Below are 16,658 nucleotides of genomic sequence, written 5' to 3'. Positions count from 1 at the left end.
CTGAGCCGAAGGCAGTCGCTTAACCAACTGAGCCACCCAGGCGCCCAAAGTTCTGATTTTTAAAACAAGTTATTATGCAGAGAGAATGTGGAATGAACAAGAACACTTAAATAAAAGTAGCCAGAGGGCTCTAATCCTTTGTATTTCAGAAAAAGCACAGAATTGGGGAGTTGAAAGAAAACCTTACAAATCATCAGTTATGAATTCGGAAAACCTTACAAATCATCAGTGATGAATTAACCAAGGTTCCCTGAATCCAGAACTGGAAGCCAAATCTTTTGACTTAAGCCAGGGCTCTTCCCAATATACGATGTTATACCCTCCACATCACCAACTCTCTTGTTTTGTTTTCTCTATTTTTTGGTTGTCTTTTCTCCATTAACTCTTTGGTGATGAAATATTGATAGCATTGATTAAATGTTTATACTATTACAATTATGATAAGTAAGGTCACTAATCCCCATGGAATATCATGATTACAAATAACATTAGCTAATAATTTTCATCATCTTTTAGATATACATTTACCTCCTACAAGCTCACAATACCCAGGATTTACAAATTAATTATTCACTTATTATTATTTTGTTCATTTAAGAAGTGCATCATCATCCTCTACCAACATAATATGAAATTATGTTGTTAATCATTTTAAGTATAATTGAACCATTAAGAAAATAAGAACAATAGCACATTCTCAGTAAGTTATATCCATTTAAATGAGTTTATAAAGGAAAATAAGAAATTAAAAGTTTCACATAATTTGTGATTATAATAATAATGATTAAATTCTCACTCATTTAAAAATAATCATTTTTAGTTAGAAGTCTTAGTTAACATAATGTTCATTATAGCGAGATTCTAATATTTTCTTAAATGTTAAGTATGCCATTGTTATTACCATGGTTTCAGTTGAAGTCTTAAGCCATAGCTATTTGTTTTGTTTTTGGGGTTTTTTTTGTTTTATTTATTTATTTGAGAGAGAGAAAAAGAGGGAGGGAGAGCAGAGTGAGAGTGTGAGGGAGAAGCAGACTCCCCACTGGGCAGAGAGCCTGACATGGGGCTCAGTCCCAGGACCCTGAGATCATGACCTGAGCCAAAGGCAGACACTTAACTGAATGAGCCCCCCAGGTGCTCCTAAGCTGCAGCTATTTGTAATAAAGTAAATTTCTTCCACCCATAATACATTCAAAATATATACACATAATATATCACAAAATGATGTTTCCTCCATTTATGCAGGTATTACTCTAGTCCAAGCAACTGTTACCCATCTTAAGCTACTGAAATAGGCTCTTCACTAATCTTTCCATTCCCATTTTGCCCCACAACACACACACAACATATTTCACAATAACTGAGCTTTCTAGATTGTATATCTGGCCAACTGACTTTTTGGCTTAAAATCTTCCAGTGTGGCTTTCAAGGGTCTAGACGATACAGCCCCACCCTCTCTCTTCACATTCATTTGAGCCACTCATCTCCTTGGTTATTGTACTCCAACCACACTGCCCTTTTCCCAGTTTCTCAAACATGCTCCACTCTCTTCCTCTGCAAGGTATCAGACTTGGTCTCTCTCTGCAATGCTCCTTGTGCTCCCTGTCGACATTACCACTTTCCCTAATTTTCTTGTCTTATCCTTTAAGTAACATTTTAAATGTCATCTCCTCAGTGAGACTTTCACTGACCAACTAATTTAACTAATGTATTCTCTGTCAATCTTGACAATTATACATTGTTTATCGCACTTATCATAATTTGTATTTATGAGTGTATCTATGTATGAAAGTACTTATTGGTTGCACTAGAGTAAAAAATAAATAGCACTCTTAATAATTTGTTTTTATAAGATGTATCAAGTAAGCTCATGGCTTTTTAACAACTTAAAAAAAGGATTTTAGAAAATACATTATTATATTGTAGAGTACAACTAGCAAATCTAAAACTTAAAATGTAATACACATAAAACATGAAACCTCTATACTTCAAAAGTACCTATCCCATAAGGGTTCATCCAGATCTAGTTGAAACATACTAAAAGACTGAAAAAAAATAAAATAAAAGACTGATTGCAACTTTATTTTTACTTTTTTATTTCCCAAGATATTATTTTTTAATTTTTAAATAATTTGAGACTTGTAGAAAAGTCATAAAAATAATACAAAAGACTCTCATAAACTTTTCACCCTGAATCCCCATTTATTATAATTTTACCATACTTGCTTTATCACCAAATACACAAAAAACATATAAAATATATATTTTTCTAAAAATATGGAATATAAAATGCTTCACATGTCATCCTTATGTAGGAGTTAGGGTAATCTTTGTATTGTTCCATTTTTAATATATGTGCAACTAAAGTATACACTTAGCATTTTTAATTTTACCCAAATCTAGCTCCCATTATATTTTCCAAATATCACATCTACATGAATTAACCAAAAGAGGCATTGTGCATATAATAAATGTCAATGTTTCTTCCTTTCTTCTTTCCAGTAGCAGTATTAAAATACTAAAACTATACAAAATAGACATTAACTAAGTGGAACAGACAAAGCTGTTATATGACCAATATTGTCATATAAGTGTTAATTCAGCTCCTTCACTTTTTAAAATCTGTTTTTGTTGGGGGCTTTCATTATTTATTTGATGGCTCATATTAGTGAATTAAAGTTAATAATACATATGGTAAATTATAATCACTTTAGAAACGTTAACTCATTTGATTCTTATAATAATCTTCGATAGAAATATTATAAAATTAAAAAGTGGAGGATTTTCAGTAATTAAAACACATTTTCCATTCAGTCCATAAAGAGCTATGCTGGGATTCAAATCTAAATCTATTGGATTCTAGAGCACATTTTTTAGAAATATGAATGTAACTACTTAAAACTACTGGGTTTTGATGATTCTTAACAAAGAATAGAAACAAAAACTAAGATATAACTATGAAGATAAAGTATAATGGTTTTAAGACAACAAGCTGCTTGAAGAGAAGTGATGGAAATCATGGTGTATAGTAGGAAGTCTAAAGCAGAAATCTAAAATGAAAAATGACAAAGACTATTACAGCATATTTTATTGATAGAGCCAAGTGATACGGCATACTTTCATTTGGGTGGGCTAGTCTATGTGTCAACAATTGCCACTAAAAATAAATGTCTGATTCAGCATCCTATTTTACCAGAAGTTGTCTGACAGCTTGTATCTATTGTAAATGATGTGCATTAAAACAAGATTGCTCTCCATCTGCTAGAAAGTGAAGCAGTGGTTTCTATTATAACTATGCTTAGAAAGAAAATGAGTCAGTTACCTAGAGTAGTGAAGTGCACTGTGTAAGACAGTGAACTATTAAACAATCACACTTAATCACTATTGAAATTTAAAATCCCGAACTACCAAATTATAGACAGAATTTTGCAGTTCAGACTGTCAAAAGAGAAAAGGACACTAGAGAAAATAATTACAATAAATAACTGTAATAATAACAGTAATAGTCTTTCTTATAAAAATAGCGAATTTTATCCATATAGTCTTCATTTAATAGGATTGCTTCTGTTCAGAAATTTATTACTAATCAGGAATGCTACAGCAATATTTTCTGAGTTTAAATCTTTACTTCATTAATTAGTAAACGTGTGACATTTAGCAAGTGCTTTTCTCTACCCACCTCAGTCTCCTGATCTGTATAATGGATAGATAAATACAGGCTTTTGTGAAGACTAAGCGAATGATATAAGCTAATGGCTTATAAAAGAGCATGACAGAGTAAACGCATGACAGCTAAAGCAAATTAGTAATCATAATCTACATAGTACTCAATGATATTTTGTTATAAATACCCTTAATAGTACAAAGTTGTTTGTAAAATATGGAGTATATGTAGGTTTAGGAAGAAAAAAACCTTCTGATTAGTAATTAATCTTGACATTTTTGTGTTTCCCCTCATTTCAAATCACTGGAGGTTTTCCAAAGCTACACCAGTGGCTTATATTACACAGTTTTCTGGGATAGCCATAAATAACTGAAGTCAGTGTTTGAGGAGAACTGCATTATCATTAATCCTGCATTGCATAGTACAGTAGCATGTAGAAACAGACATTACAAGAAGAGTAGCAACAGAATTATAGTTGTTAGGTAGTAAAAAAGAGAATCTGTCCTTTCTAAGGACAAAAGTTTGAAATTTCATCACTTAACGTATCAAAATTGATAACAGGAAGCAACAAGTCCAACATCAACCTGATTCAAATGTGCAAGTGAGAACAGTATTTGGACACAGATTGGCATAGAAAAAGATACCACTCCCTCCTACCCACCGCCCCCCAATATAATCAAAATCCTAACAGACAAAAAGTGTTACTACCCAGGTTATTAACCTTATATTCATGATGGAGTTTAGTTACCAATTATACAAACTCTTAATTATAGAGTGCCTATATACCATTTATGAATATGTTTATATATTCTTATTCCTATCTAATAAGTATATAGCAAAACTTATTCCATGGTGTGGATTTATATCTTTTCTTCTAAAATTGTGATATCTTTAAAAAATCTCCTGTAGGGGCGCCTGGGTGGCTCAGTGGCTAAGCTTCTGCCTTCAGCTCAGGTCATGATCCCAGTCTCCCGGGATCGAGCCCCGCATCGGGCTCCCTGTTCAGCAGGAAGCCTACTTCTCCCTCTCCCGCTCCCCCTGCTTGTGTTCCCTCTCTCACTGTGTCTTTCTCGGTCAAATAACTAAATAAAAAATCTTTAAAAAAAAAATAAATAAAAATAAATAAATAAATAATTAAAAAAAAAAAATCTCCTGTATTCTTATGAAGAGGTATGAGGCCCAAGCAAACCCTGTAATTCTGAAATGGTAGATAATGATCATTAGCTTCACATAAGTCATTTCTGAATAAAAAACTGCTTTTTGGGGGGGTCAATCAAGCCACCAACTCTAGAAAATGAGCCGAGAAGAAGCATTTCTCATGCATGGGTGAGTCAGCTAGACCTTAGTTGTGACAGAAATGTGAATCTCTCCTGCTTTCTCTAATAACCCTGCATCCTGTGATGTCTCCCTTACTGTTTGCCTCGCCAGCAAGACCCACACTGAGCTTTAACAGTGTGGAGAAAGCACAGTTATGGATCCATTGGCCATCTCAATTTTGAAAGCTATTTCCTTCACACTGTGACTTGAATGGTGAGAAAAGTGTAGGGGAAGTAGTTTCCACCTCCACGATAAATGTTAGTATTTACCCACTTCTTTTTTTCTCAGCCCATACAAGCTCTTTCATTTTTAAAATCTGGAGTAAATACTCCCTTCAAATGCCAGCCTATGAACAAAGGCTGATTATGCATGGGAAAATCGGGCCCATCATTATAATCATGCTAAAAGATGCTGGGGAGATTTCTCTTTTCCTTCCTTGTAAGTTATACATTTAGGGAAACCACTCAACCACTCTTCAGTTGTGTCCCTGTGGCTTTACAAGAGTTAATGATGCATTCAAAAGGTGTTTCTTTCCTATTCACAGAGGAACTGAGGCAAGTAGACTTGGGCTCATCCAGAATTCATAGCTTAATGGTGTACAGAGAGCACAGCATTAAGGCATTTTTGGAATTTGTACCTGAGTGAGAGTATGGAAGTCTTGGATGTCAACATGAATGAAGAAAAGATACAATTATTCTGAAACGAGTCACCCATTTCCTGACTGATTCACAATTACAGTCATATGATAACTTACAAATAGTTTCTTTTTCCTTCCTTTTTCAAAAAATGAACAGGCTTCATTTTTGGAGCCTCAGGTTTATAGAAAATTGAGCAGATATAAAGCTCCCATACATCCCCTTTCTTCCTCAGTCATGGTTTCTTCTGTTTTATATTAGTGTGTTACACTTGTTACAATTAATGAAACAATACTATCGCATTGTTATTAACTGAAGTCCATACTTTACATTAGGGTTCACTCTTTGTATTGTACAGTTAGTTATATGGGTTTTGGCAAATGCATAATGACACCTATTCACCATTACAGTATCCTATGGAACAGTTTCACTGCCCTAAAAATTATCTTTATTCTACCTGTTCATCCTCCCTTAATCCCCTGCCCCAATCCCTGGTAACCACTGATCTTTCTGCTCTCTCTGTAGTTTTTTGTTTTTTGTTTTTTTCTTTTTCATAATGGCTTATAGTTACTTCCTTTAAATTTTCAGAACAAATCCAATGTGTCATTTCTATTTATCTTCATGGAACTAACACACATGCAAACTTACAGGCATCCCATGTTAAGGTACAAAATTGCCACACTGCATATCCCCAATTGCCATTTTCCTCAGCACTGAGTACCCAGTCTTGTGCATGAATGGTAGCTCCCCACAAACCCCCAAATTCCTCATCTTAACACCCCTCCTCTCAGCTTAAAGCTGACTCATTACAGGTATAGTGTAGTGGATAAGGGTGCAGGTTGCTTGAGTCTGAGCCCTGACTGCAACACTTCCTGGCTCTTTGACTATGGGCAAGTAATTTACCTCTCCAAGCCTCATCTGTACAAGAAGATAAAGGTATTAATTACCTCACAAGATACTGTGAAGATTAAATTGATCAATGCACAGGGAGTGCTTAGAACAATGACTGGCCAAAGTAAACAGTCAGTAACGTTGATATTAATTTCTTTCTTTCTTTGTCTCTCAAAAAAATGGTCTCTATCAGAACGGCAAATTCACATTCTGATGTAATACTAAACATAAAGGAAACAAGACAGATAATGCAAAAGTAGTTAGTTGACTCTATATGCAACAGTCAGATAGTTTAGTCTTTAGGTAAATGATGATAGAGTGACTTGAGGTTCTGGGGTAGTTGAGATCATCTATGAGAACATGTTCAATAAAATCACCCCCATCATGGACAAGTTCACATAGCACAGATGAGCTCACTATATGAATTCCATGTGATGTATTCAGCATCAATTCAAGCAGGACAAAGGGGCAGAGCAGGATGCTCCATAAAGTATCACATTATAATTTGTCTCAGCATATATATGCTTCTACATTATGAACACTAAGAATATTACTATGAAAAATATGTAACATAAATCTCTTTCCAATTCAAATCTTTAATAAAACTACCTCCCAGAAAATGCCATAGCTCAGATATAAGTTTTTAAAAATACTATTAATTACAAGTGTTTAAGGCAGAGACTTTGATCCTCTAAATTTACTTGTAATATCATTGACTAAAATAAATATTCTTATTTAATTTAAGAAAAATGGGATTTTGGCTTTAATCACAATTATCATACTTTAGCTGTTAATCCTATAGATTACAAAACAAATAAGTTTTTTGAGTTATTCACTATTATTCATCTTTATTAATTTTAATAAAATATACTTAAAACTGTTTTTTAAATCATGCAATATTAAGTAGTCTGATAAGTGAAATCTAGTGTATGAGATGACTATACAAAAAATTAAAAAATAAAAAATAAAAAATAAAAACCAGGCATGGCTTAAAAAATATCTTTACTAAGCAACCTCAAATGTATGTATTATTCTGCTTATCTTATCCAGGTACTTGTCTTTTGAATAATAGAAGCAGACAGAGATCCAAAGAGTAAGAGCATTTAAGGAAGGCAGAGTTTCCAGCAGCTAGTTCTATTTCTCACTAAGAATTTCCCTATCTTCAATCATCTAAACCTATGTTTGTCTTATTCATCAGGAAGTCACTATAGATCCCTAAAATATCTCTTCCTATGTACTAAACTAGGGCTTTCTGTCTAAATTTAGCATGCTTCAGCATCAAAAAAAACAAAAACAAAAACAAAAACACATGACTGGTAGCCACAGTTTGAATAATTGCCTTGTTAAATCATCATAGGTGTTATCAATGCAGTTTTCACTGTCATCTTTGTCATCATCATCATTATCATCTCCATTACCATCCTTATCTAGTATTTGCAGGGTTTTGATAAAGAACCTCCAAATATCCATCATGAAGAACATGATTCGCTCTCAAGTACAGTAATTTGGATTCCACAGCAAATATTCCCATGGCACTGAATCGATAATACATCTCTCTCCCATTCTCACTGAAATTATCTGTTTGGCTTCTTCCAGTTCTTTTCCCAAACAGAAACTTGATTATGTTCAGACAGCCATCATTCTGCATTCCCCTCCCCATCCTGCTCCTTCACCACCACCAAATCCCACACAACTGGGGGAAATTGAATACACTTCCAGATCTTGGGGTGGACTCTGATTAATACAAATCCAAACATCACATGGTATTCTCCCAGCAACTGAGACTGCTCCTGGTGTGAGAAAGCAACCTTATTTAGCCCACTCAAATTGAAGTAATAGATTTGTAGTACATTTTAAGGGGTCAGATTTCTTTCTTTTTCCTGCTGCATGAGAATAAGTAAACAATTTTCCTCAGTTGCTACTGGCAGCAACCTTATGACCATGGGGAAAAAGGATGTAGTTGTGGATGGCAGAGCAGAGATATGGAAGGGATGTGGCTCTCTAATGATGTCATCGAGGTGTCAATTCAACCAAGCTCAGATACAACCAAGCCTGGATCCCAACCAGGCTTGCTCTCCTCTGGACTTCCTCTAAGTGAGAAAATGAATTCACTTATCATTTAAGCACGTAGAGTTAAGATTTTTGTCAGTGTCTAAAGTATTAGAAAACATACTGATCATTATTATACTATATTTACACTGTTTCAACTGTCTTCTCTTTCTCTTCTGCCTCTGGTGTTACCCCTACCAATAATCCATTTTGTCCTCCACTCTCAGATTGAATTTCTGTAAACATTACATTTATTCAAAGTATGCTCCAAAACAAACAAGAAAACAAAAAATAAATAATAGATACAAGCTTAGTGCATATCAAATAAAATCCAAGATAGCAAGTCTGGAAAATAAGGTCTTCTATGGGCTGGTAGTAGTAGTGAGATCTTAGGAAGCACAAATAGAAGAATAATTATCATTAGAACATCTAAAAAGTTGGAAATAGAGTGGAGAAAGTTCATGGTGTTTCTAGACTTTCCAGAGAAGAGGGTGTTTAGGTTCTAGGAATTTTGCACCATTATTTAGAGAAATTGCCCTAATATGGAGATGCCTGTTATTTCATTTACTGGCCAGGGTATAATATACTTGTTTCTCTGATTATATGTTTGCCAAGCAACTTTTAATAGATTATGTGTATTTGTGAATGTCTCAAGAGGAAATATATACCTAATGAAAATAACTCATTCAAGGTAAAATGATAAACCTGAAATCTGAACATTCAGGGGAGTATAAAAAACACTGGCAAAACATGAACCCACTCAATTTAAAATACCTTTCAGAAACAAAGTTTTTGACATGCTATCTTCTTCTGCATTTAATTTGTTAATAACCAAAAGACAATAATAATAATAATAATAATAAAATCAGATAGTGGTTATAGTGGCAGAGACAGTCATCTGTGACCAGAAGCTCATAGTTCATGCCATTCCCTTTCCAAAATGTGGAGGGGTTGACCGAAACCATATTTTCTAACCACTTACCTTTAGATGTGACCAAGTGACTAGATGTCACTAACTATGAAGGAACTGAAATAACAAAGGTTGCTACTGAGCTAGAAATAGAAAAAAGAAAAAAGGCAGATGTGCCTTTTCTCTCTCTGGTCAAAAATCAGAGGATTCTCTGGGATAAGATATTTACAAATGTCTTACCAGATAAAGGGCTAGTATCCAAAATCTATAAAGAACTTATCAAAGTCAACACTAAAGAACAAACAATCCAATCAAGAAATGGGCAGAAGATATGAACAGACATTTCTCCAAAGAAGACATACAAATGGCCAACAGAGGGGCGCCTGGGTGGCTCAGTCGTTAAGCGTCTGCCTTTGGCTCAGGTCATGATCCCAGGGTCCTGGGATCGAGCCCCGCATCGGGCTCCCTGCTAGGTGGGAAGCCTGCTTCTCCCTCTCCCACTTACCCTGCATGTGTTCCCTCTCTCGCTGTGTCTCTCTCTCTGTCAAATAAATAAATAAAATCTTAAAAAAAAAAAATAGCCAACAGACACATGAAAAAATGTTCAACATCACTCGGCATCAGGGAAATCCAAATCAAAACCACAATGAGATACCACCTCACACCAGTCAGAATGGCTAAAATTCACAAGTCATGAAATGACAGATGTTGGTGAGGATGTGGAGAAAGGGGAACCCTCCTACACTGTTGGTGGGAATGCAAGCTGGTGCAGCCACTCTGGAAAACAGTATGGAGATTCTTCAAAAAGTTGAAAATAAAGCTACCCTACCCTAGTAGCAATTGCAGTACTGGGTATTTACCCCCAAAGATACAAATGTAGTGATCCGAAAGGGCACCTGCACCCCAATGTATATAGCAGCAATGTCCATAATAGACAAACTATGGAAAGGGCCCAGATGTCCATTGACAGGTGAACGGATAAATAAGATGTGATATATATACACAATGGAATACTACTCAGCCATCAAAAAAAGAAATTTTGCCATTCACAATGAAGTGGATGGAACTAGAGGGTATTATGCTAAGCGAAATAAGTCAATCAGAGAAACACAATTATCATATGACCTCATTCATATGTGGAATTTAAGAAACAAAACAGAGGATCATATGGGAAGAGAGGAAAAATTAAAACAAGAAGAAATCAGAGAGGTAGATAAACCATAAGAGACTCTTAATCATAGGAAACAAACTGAGGGTTTCTGGAAGTGAGGGGGGTGGGGGATAGGGTAGCTGGGTGCTGGACATTAAGGAGGGCATGTGATGTAATGAGTACTGGGCGTTATATAAGACTGATGAATCACTGACCTCTACCTCTGAAACCAATAATACATTATATATTAATTAATTGAATTTAAATTTAAAAAATAAGGAAAAAAAAATCAAGGGATTTTCAGGCCCTAAAGGATATGGGAACCATAAGATGAAAGAAGTCTCTGTCTTTGAATCATCACATGGAGAAAAGCTGCCTGATAGCTAAGAACACATGCATTGGACTCTATCTTGAGCAATAAAACAGAAAACAAATAAATGAAATTTCTACTGTGCTATCCACTAAAATTTATAGCAGTGAGTGTTACCCTAATAAATTCAAAAGTTAGTAGCACAAGTACAGAACTATCTTAATAAAAATTTAAAATACGTAACATTGGTTTCATGGTTAAGGCAGCAGCATCAACATAATTATTGTTCAGGACTGAAAATACCAAAGGTTAAATATACTTAATAAAAATGTCATTTGTAATATCTTGATAAGTATATTGGGGAAGAAATGCATTTTGAGCCTGTGGATTTAAAGAAAGAAGTTTAAAATTATAATAGTAGTGGTTGTATTAGTTACTGCATGCTTACTTCAGGAAGATATTATTAAAAAAAAAAAGTATAAGTTAAAATTGGCTGGTTGATAGCAAAGACTGAAAGGGAACAGACCAAGTGCAAAACTGAGGCCTCCCAGGTTTGGAAAGCAAATTGTTTCTAGGGCCTGAATAGTAAGAAAAAATACTGAAAATGTCTTTGAGCAACAAAAGTCAATTAAGACTTCCCAATTAAACAGAAAAATTTCACCTTCAAACAAAAGGTGTTTGCTTTCCACTGAAGCATTGTTTTCAGGCCTCAAAGTGACCACCAACAGACTGAAAGAGAAAACCAAGAGTGTAAGGTACAAAGAAATAATTTGAGTTTGATAATTATTTCTAGAATATAACTTAGTGAGGATATTGGTATATAAAAGTAATGGGAAGCAAAGAAATAAAAATTCTACTAATTTTCAATGAATTTATAACCACAAAAGTCATAAGCCTAGCTTACACAATTTTTCATCTCTTCAAACCTTAAAACAACTTGAAAGGAACAAGAAACAATCTTTGAAATATAGAGTCCACAGGGGGAGAGTATTCCCCATTGCCAATTTTGTATTAGCACACATTGATGTATTGATGTATTGAACACAACAGACTAGAAAGAACCTCCTAGGGGAAGCATAGGTAAAGAACAGTGGACAAGGGGAAATGTTATAGGGAAAGAACCAGCATCTACACAAGAGACTTCCAAACCACCAGGGCAGGAGGTCCTTCTTTGCCTGGCAGGATTTCATTATTGCTTTATGCCAATTGGCTACTGTGTGCCTCCAATCTTCTTTTCTAGCTGATAATTTTGTTTGTTTGTCTAGTCCATCCATTTATATAGAGTATGGAGGGGACAGTGGGTATCTGTCCTTTGTTTCATAGTTTGCTGTATACAAGAAAGTACAAAAGGTCATATTGAAAAGGATTACACACCACATAGAGATCCTCCACTCTGACCTAAATGTAGTATTCTATGTATGGGATTAGATATGTATGGTTGAATATAGATATTTGGTAGCTAGAAGAGAAGACTGTGACAGAAATGGCAAGTATTTATTGAAAGCTCCCACTTCGATAGTATGGTGGTGTCATGGGCAAGAAACTGCCTAATCAGGTGTTAGAGTTAATAGCTATAGTCACCAAGCTGTACATGTGTACTTATTTATATTATAACTGGAAGTTTGTATGTTTTGACCACTTTCTTCTAATTCTCCCTTTCTCCAACTTCTGCCACTGGTAATCACAAGTCTGATCTCTTTTTAGGAGTCTGTTTTATCACTTTTTGTTTAGATGTCACATGTAAGTGAGTTCATACAGTGTGTTTTTCTTTGATTATTTCACTTGTTATAATGTCTTCAAGGTCCATCTATGTTGTCACGAATGGTAGGATTTCCTCTTTGTATTTTCTTTAATGGTTGAATAATATTCCACCCTGTGTGTGTGTGTGTGTGTGTGTGCATATATACACATGTACGTGTATATCATAAATTCTTTGGACAAAAATGCAATGATACGCTGATAGACACTTAGGTTCTTCCCATGTCATGGCTATTGTAAATAATGCTAGTGTGACCATGGGGGTGCAGATATCTTTTTGAGTTAGTGTTTTCATTGCCTTTGGATATATTCCCAGAAGTGGAATTACTGTATCATATGGTAGTTCTATTTTTAATTTTTGAGTATCCTCCATATTGTCTTCCATAACAGCTGTATCAATTTACAATCCCATCAGTGCTACACAAGGGTTCCCTTTTCTCCACATCTATGAGAGAATTTGCTATTTCCTGTCTTTTTGATGATGGCCATTCTAACAGGCATGAGGTCATATCTTTGTTAATGTGCATTTCCCTAATAACTAGTGATGTTGAGCATATTTTCATGTACCTGGTTGGCCTTCATATGTCTTCTTTGGAGAAAAGTCTATTCATGTCTTTTGCCCATTTTTTAATGAGATTGATTTTTTTTTCTTTTCTTCTTTTTTTTTTTTTTTTTTGCTATTGAGATGTGTGAGCTCTTATATATTTTGGATATTAGCCCCTTATCAGATACAAAGTTTGCAAATATTTTTTTTTCCCATTCCACAGGTTGTCTTTTCACTTTGTTAATGGTTTCTTTTGCTGTGCAGAAGCTTTTTACTTCGATATAGTCTTACTGGTCTGTTTATCTATTTATTTATTTAGTTGTTTGTGCTTTAGATGTCATATGCAAAAATTAATTACCAGTACCCATGTCAAAGAGCTTTATTCTTATGTTTTCTCCTAGGAATTTCATGGGGTTCAAGTCTTACACTTAAGCTTTTTACCCATTTCAAGTTAATTTTTGTGAGTGGTGTAAAATATGAGTCTAGTTTCCTTCTTTTTATATGTGACTATCCAATTATCTCAGTACAATGTATTGAAGAAACTGACCTCTTTCCATTGAGTATTCTTGGCTCTGTTGTCAAATATTAGTTGACTGTATATGCTTGGGTTTACTTCTCAGTTCTCAATTCTGTTCCATTGGCTTATTTGTCTGTTTTAATGCCAGTACCATACTATTTCGATGACTATGATTTATAGCTGGTAATCAGGAAGTGTGATGCCTCCTGCCTAAACACAATTTTTACAAGTGCTTAGAAAGACAATTATCTCACTAAAACTGAAAGAAGACCAGATACCCTCAACATTTGACTTTTTCCTTTGCATGATTAAAAAAAAAAAATCTTGAGTAACACTACTTGACACTGTAAAACATCCACCTTGACCCTAAGGCCAGACCAATTTCTCCCTAGTCAAACCATTAAGATTCTGGCTCAAGCGAAAATATCAATTTTGGATCAATATCCTGCAAGGCTCAGCACTCAAGCAGAACAAAATATAACTTAGCATAAAAGCTGTTTTTTTTTTTCTTCTTGTTCTTTTTTCTTTAGTTGAATATGATTGTATAACCTACAGTAAAATCCTGAATATATGTTATATATGAAAGAGTGGTAATATACAAGGGAAATGGTATCGAGTACTTATTTTATTGTTTTTAATTTTTATCCTTTTCCTTGTGGTGGTGTTTCCAAACCAAGATTTTCTATTTTTTGAAAATAACATTTGTGCGTGACCCATTATGTACCTCATAAACTTCAAATAAATTACAGCTTAGTATTTTGTTTGTTATTTAGAATGTATTTTTTTTGTAAACTACAGTAACTATATCTTCTGGTTGTAATATTTGATATTTGATGCATAACTCTGTTATACTTTAAGCTCCATAAGAGAATACATCACATCATTATCTTTGACGCCCTCATTACACCTGAGTGATATAGGAAATCCATCCATATATTTTCAAAAGCAGTACCACCGGCTCATATGGACTTTTTGTTTTCACAGAACTCTATGTAAGAAACAATTAGAAATAATTTTAAACTACTTGGAAATATAAAATTATTCTTTTCTAATAATGGCACAGATTCTTCCAGTATGCAAACTATTCTCTGGCAGAGAGTATAAGAGCTTTCATGCCACCTGAGAATCATTTTATAAGTGAAACAATAATTTACTTAATGTTACCCCAGTGGCTTAGAATATTCACATAGATTCCAAAAGTGTTGGAAAATCTGATAGAATAAAAGCTACCATCAGTTTCTTAAAGTATATCTTTAAAGATAAAAGTAAGGATACTAGGACTGCTATCCAGAGTGCTCCCACCTCAGCTTCTTCTTTGTATTGTAAAATGTTACTGGGGAATAAAATGCTATTTGCCTTGAAAAGAGAAAAGAAAAAATATTCCTCGGTATGAGTGTGAATGGCTTTGGCCAAAAGGAAATAGAAGAGTTTTCCTAGAAAAGGGAATAAAGAATTGGAACAAAGTATTTGTCCATATTCCAAACAATTTTAGCTAAGTTAGAAGAGACCCCCCTAAGTGCCTGGGAAGAACAAGGAAAGGTCAAAGAATTGCACAGAAGAGAGAAATATCATACAACAGTGGTTGTAGTAGATGATGTTGGTTCTTAATCCATTTTTCTTTTTCCATAGTAGTTTGGTCCCGATTTCACTCCTATGTCCTTCTTTCACAGGCCAGTGGTAAAAAAAAAAAAAAAAAACACTTTTGTTGTCCCATTCAGGTAGGCATCTACCCCATTTCTGACCAAGAAGACATGAAAGTATGTCTGCTTAGGAGCTCTTCTACACCCAAGGAAAATATAATGCTTTCCCCCCACCCTTTTTTTCCTTTTCTTTATTTTGAACTGAGTATCTTGCTTCTACACAGGATCCCTAGAACTTCAGTAGCCATTTATGATAACAATAGAATTAGCCTGAAAAGCACACACTAAAGATCACATCACAAAGAGGTAAATGGACACACATCCTTAATAATATTGTTGAGCCACTAAAATAACCAATATAAGAACTGTCTTATATCTAGATTTTTAAGTGAAATAATAAATTCCTTCATAATTTAAGTCATACGTAGTATTTTTTTCTATTACTTTATCTATGTGAGTGGACATCATTAATCAGAGTGAGAATTCAGAGAAGAAATCTCTTTTATAGGGAGGGGTCGGAGGGATGGGAAGATACTAAATATAATTACTAGAAATAGCACTGTGAACTCAGTAATTTAGAGATAAGCTTAACAAATACTGAAAACTTATCGAGTGAAAACGAGAGAGAAGAGCAAAGAAAGCAAATAAAGATGTAGAATGTTTTACATTATTATGAGTTATTTGTGTTATTATGAATGATGTGAGCTAAGAAAAGAGTGAGAGTTGAATCAATTTGGGGTAAGTTTCCAGTAAAGTCTGTAGTGAACATAAACCACTCCAAATTATTCTTTCATAATCCCAGGATAATCACAATATAATTTGTATCTGAAGCAGACAGTGATTAAAGGTAATGCCATACATGAACCTCTACTTGAGGAGAGGCCTGGAGAGGAATTTGGAGCATTTGACTCTAGACAAAATGAATTAATGAGAATAACTTGAGTCATATATAAGACAGCTAATATGGATTTATACCCTTCAGTGAGCCTTTGAACCACTAACTTCACTCAGACCCTAAAACACAAACTTGCATATCCATGTTGTCTTGCCTAATCACATCAGCAACTCCTGAAAGGAATTTTGGATTGAAAAGTGGCAGTGATAACTCTCCTGAAGCACTTAGTAAACTGGCCAATGTAAGTAGATGCCTATTGTTTAGATAATTTTCTATGAATCTAAATGCCATCTAGGAGTGCTGAAGTCACCCAGAGAGGGGAGTAGTAGTATAAATAATAGATGAGCATGTAGATATTTAGATTGATTGTGGACAGATGGC

The 16,658-nt window shown here is 34.5% G+C and overlaps 1 protein-coding gene and 1 non-coding gene across 2 annotated transcripts in view; both read right to left on the bottom strand.

Moving 5' to 3' along the window:
* Positions 1–16,658, bottom strand: part of LRP1B (LDL receptor related protein 1B) — a 1,719,891-nt gene that overhangs the window by 822,589 nt on the left and 880,644 nt on the right. The gene's annotated exons all lie outside the window — the stretch shown is intronic.
* LOC115942268 (U6 spliceosomal RNA) lies at positions 2,269–2,371 on the bottom strand. Its single transcript, XR_004076862.1, has one exon. It is a non-coding gene; the product is annotated as a U6 spliceosomal RNA (small nuclear RNA).

This window comes from Leptonychotes weddellii, chromosome 3 (assembly GCF_054177405.1).
Source record: "Leptonychotes weddellii isolate Sample4059 chromosome 3, ASM5417740v2, whole genome shotgun sequence".
Taxonomy (NCBI): Eukaryota; Metazoa; Chordata; class Mammalia; order Carnivora; family Phocidae; genus Leptonychotes; species Leptonychotes weddellii.
This window is presented reverse-complemented; position numbering and strand designations above follow the sequence as displayed.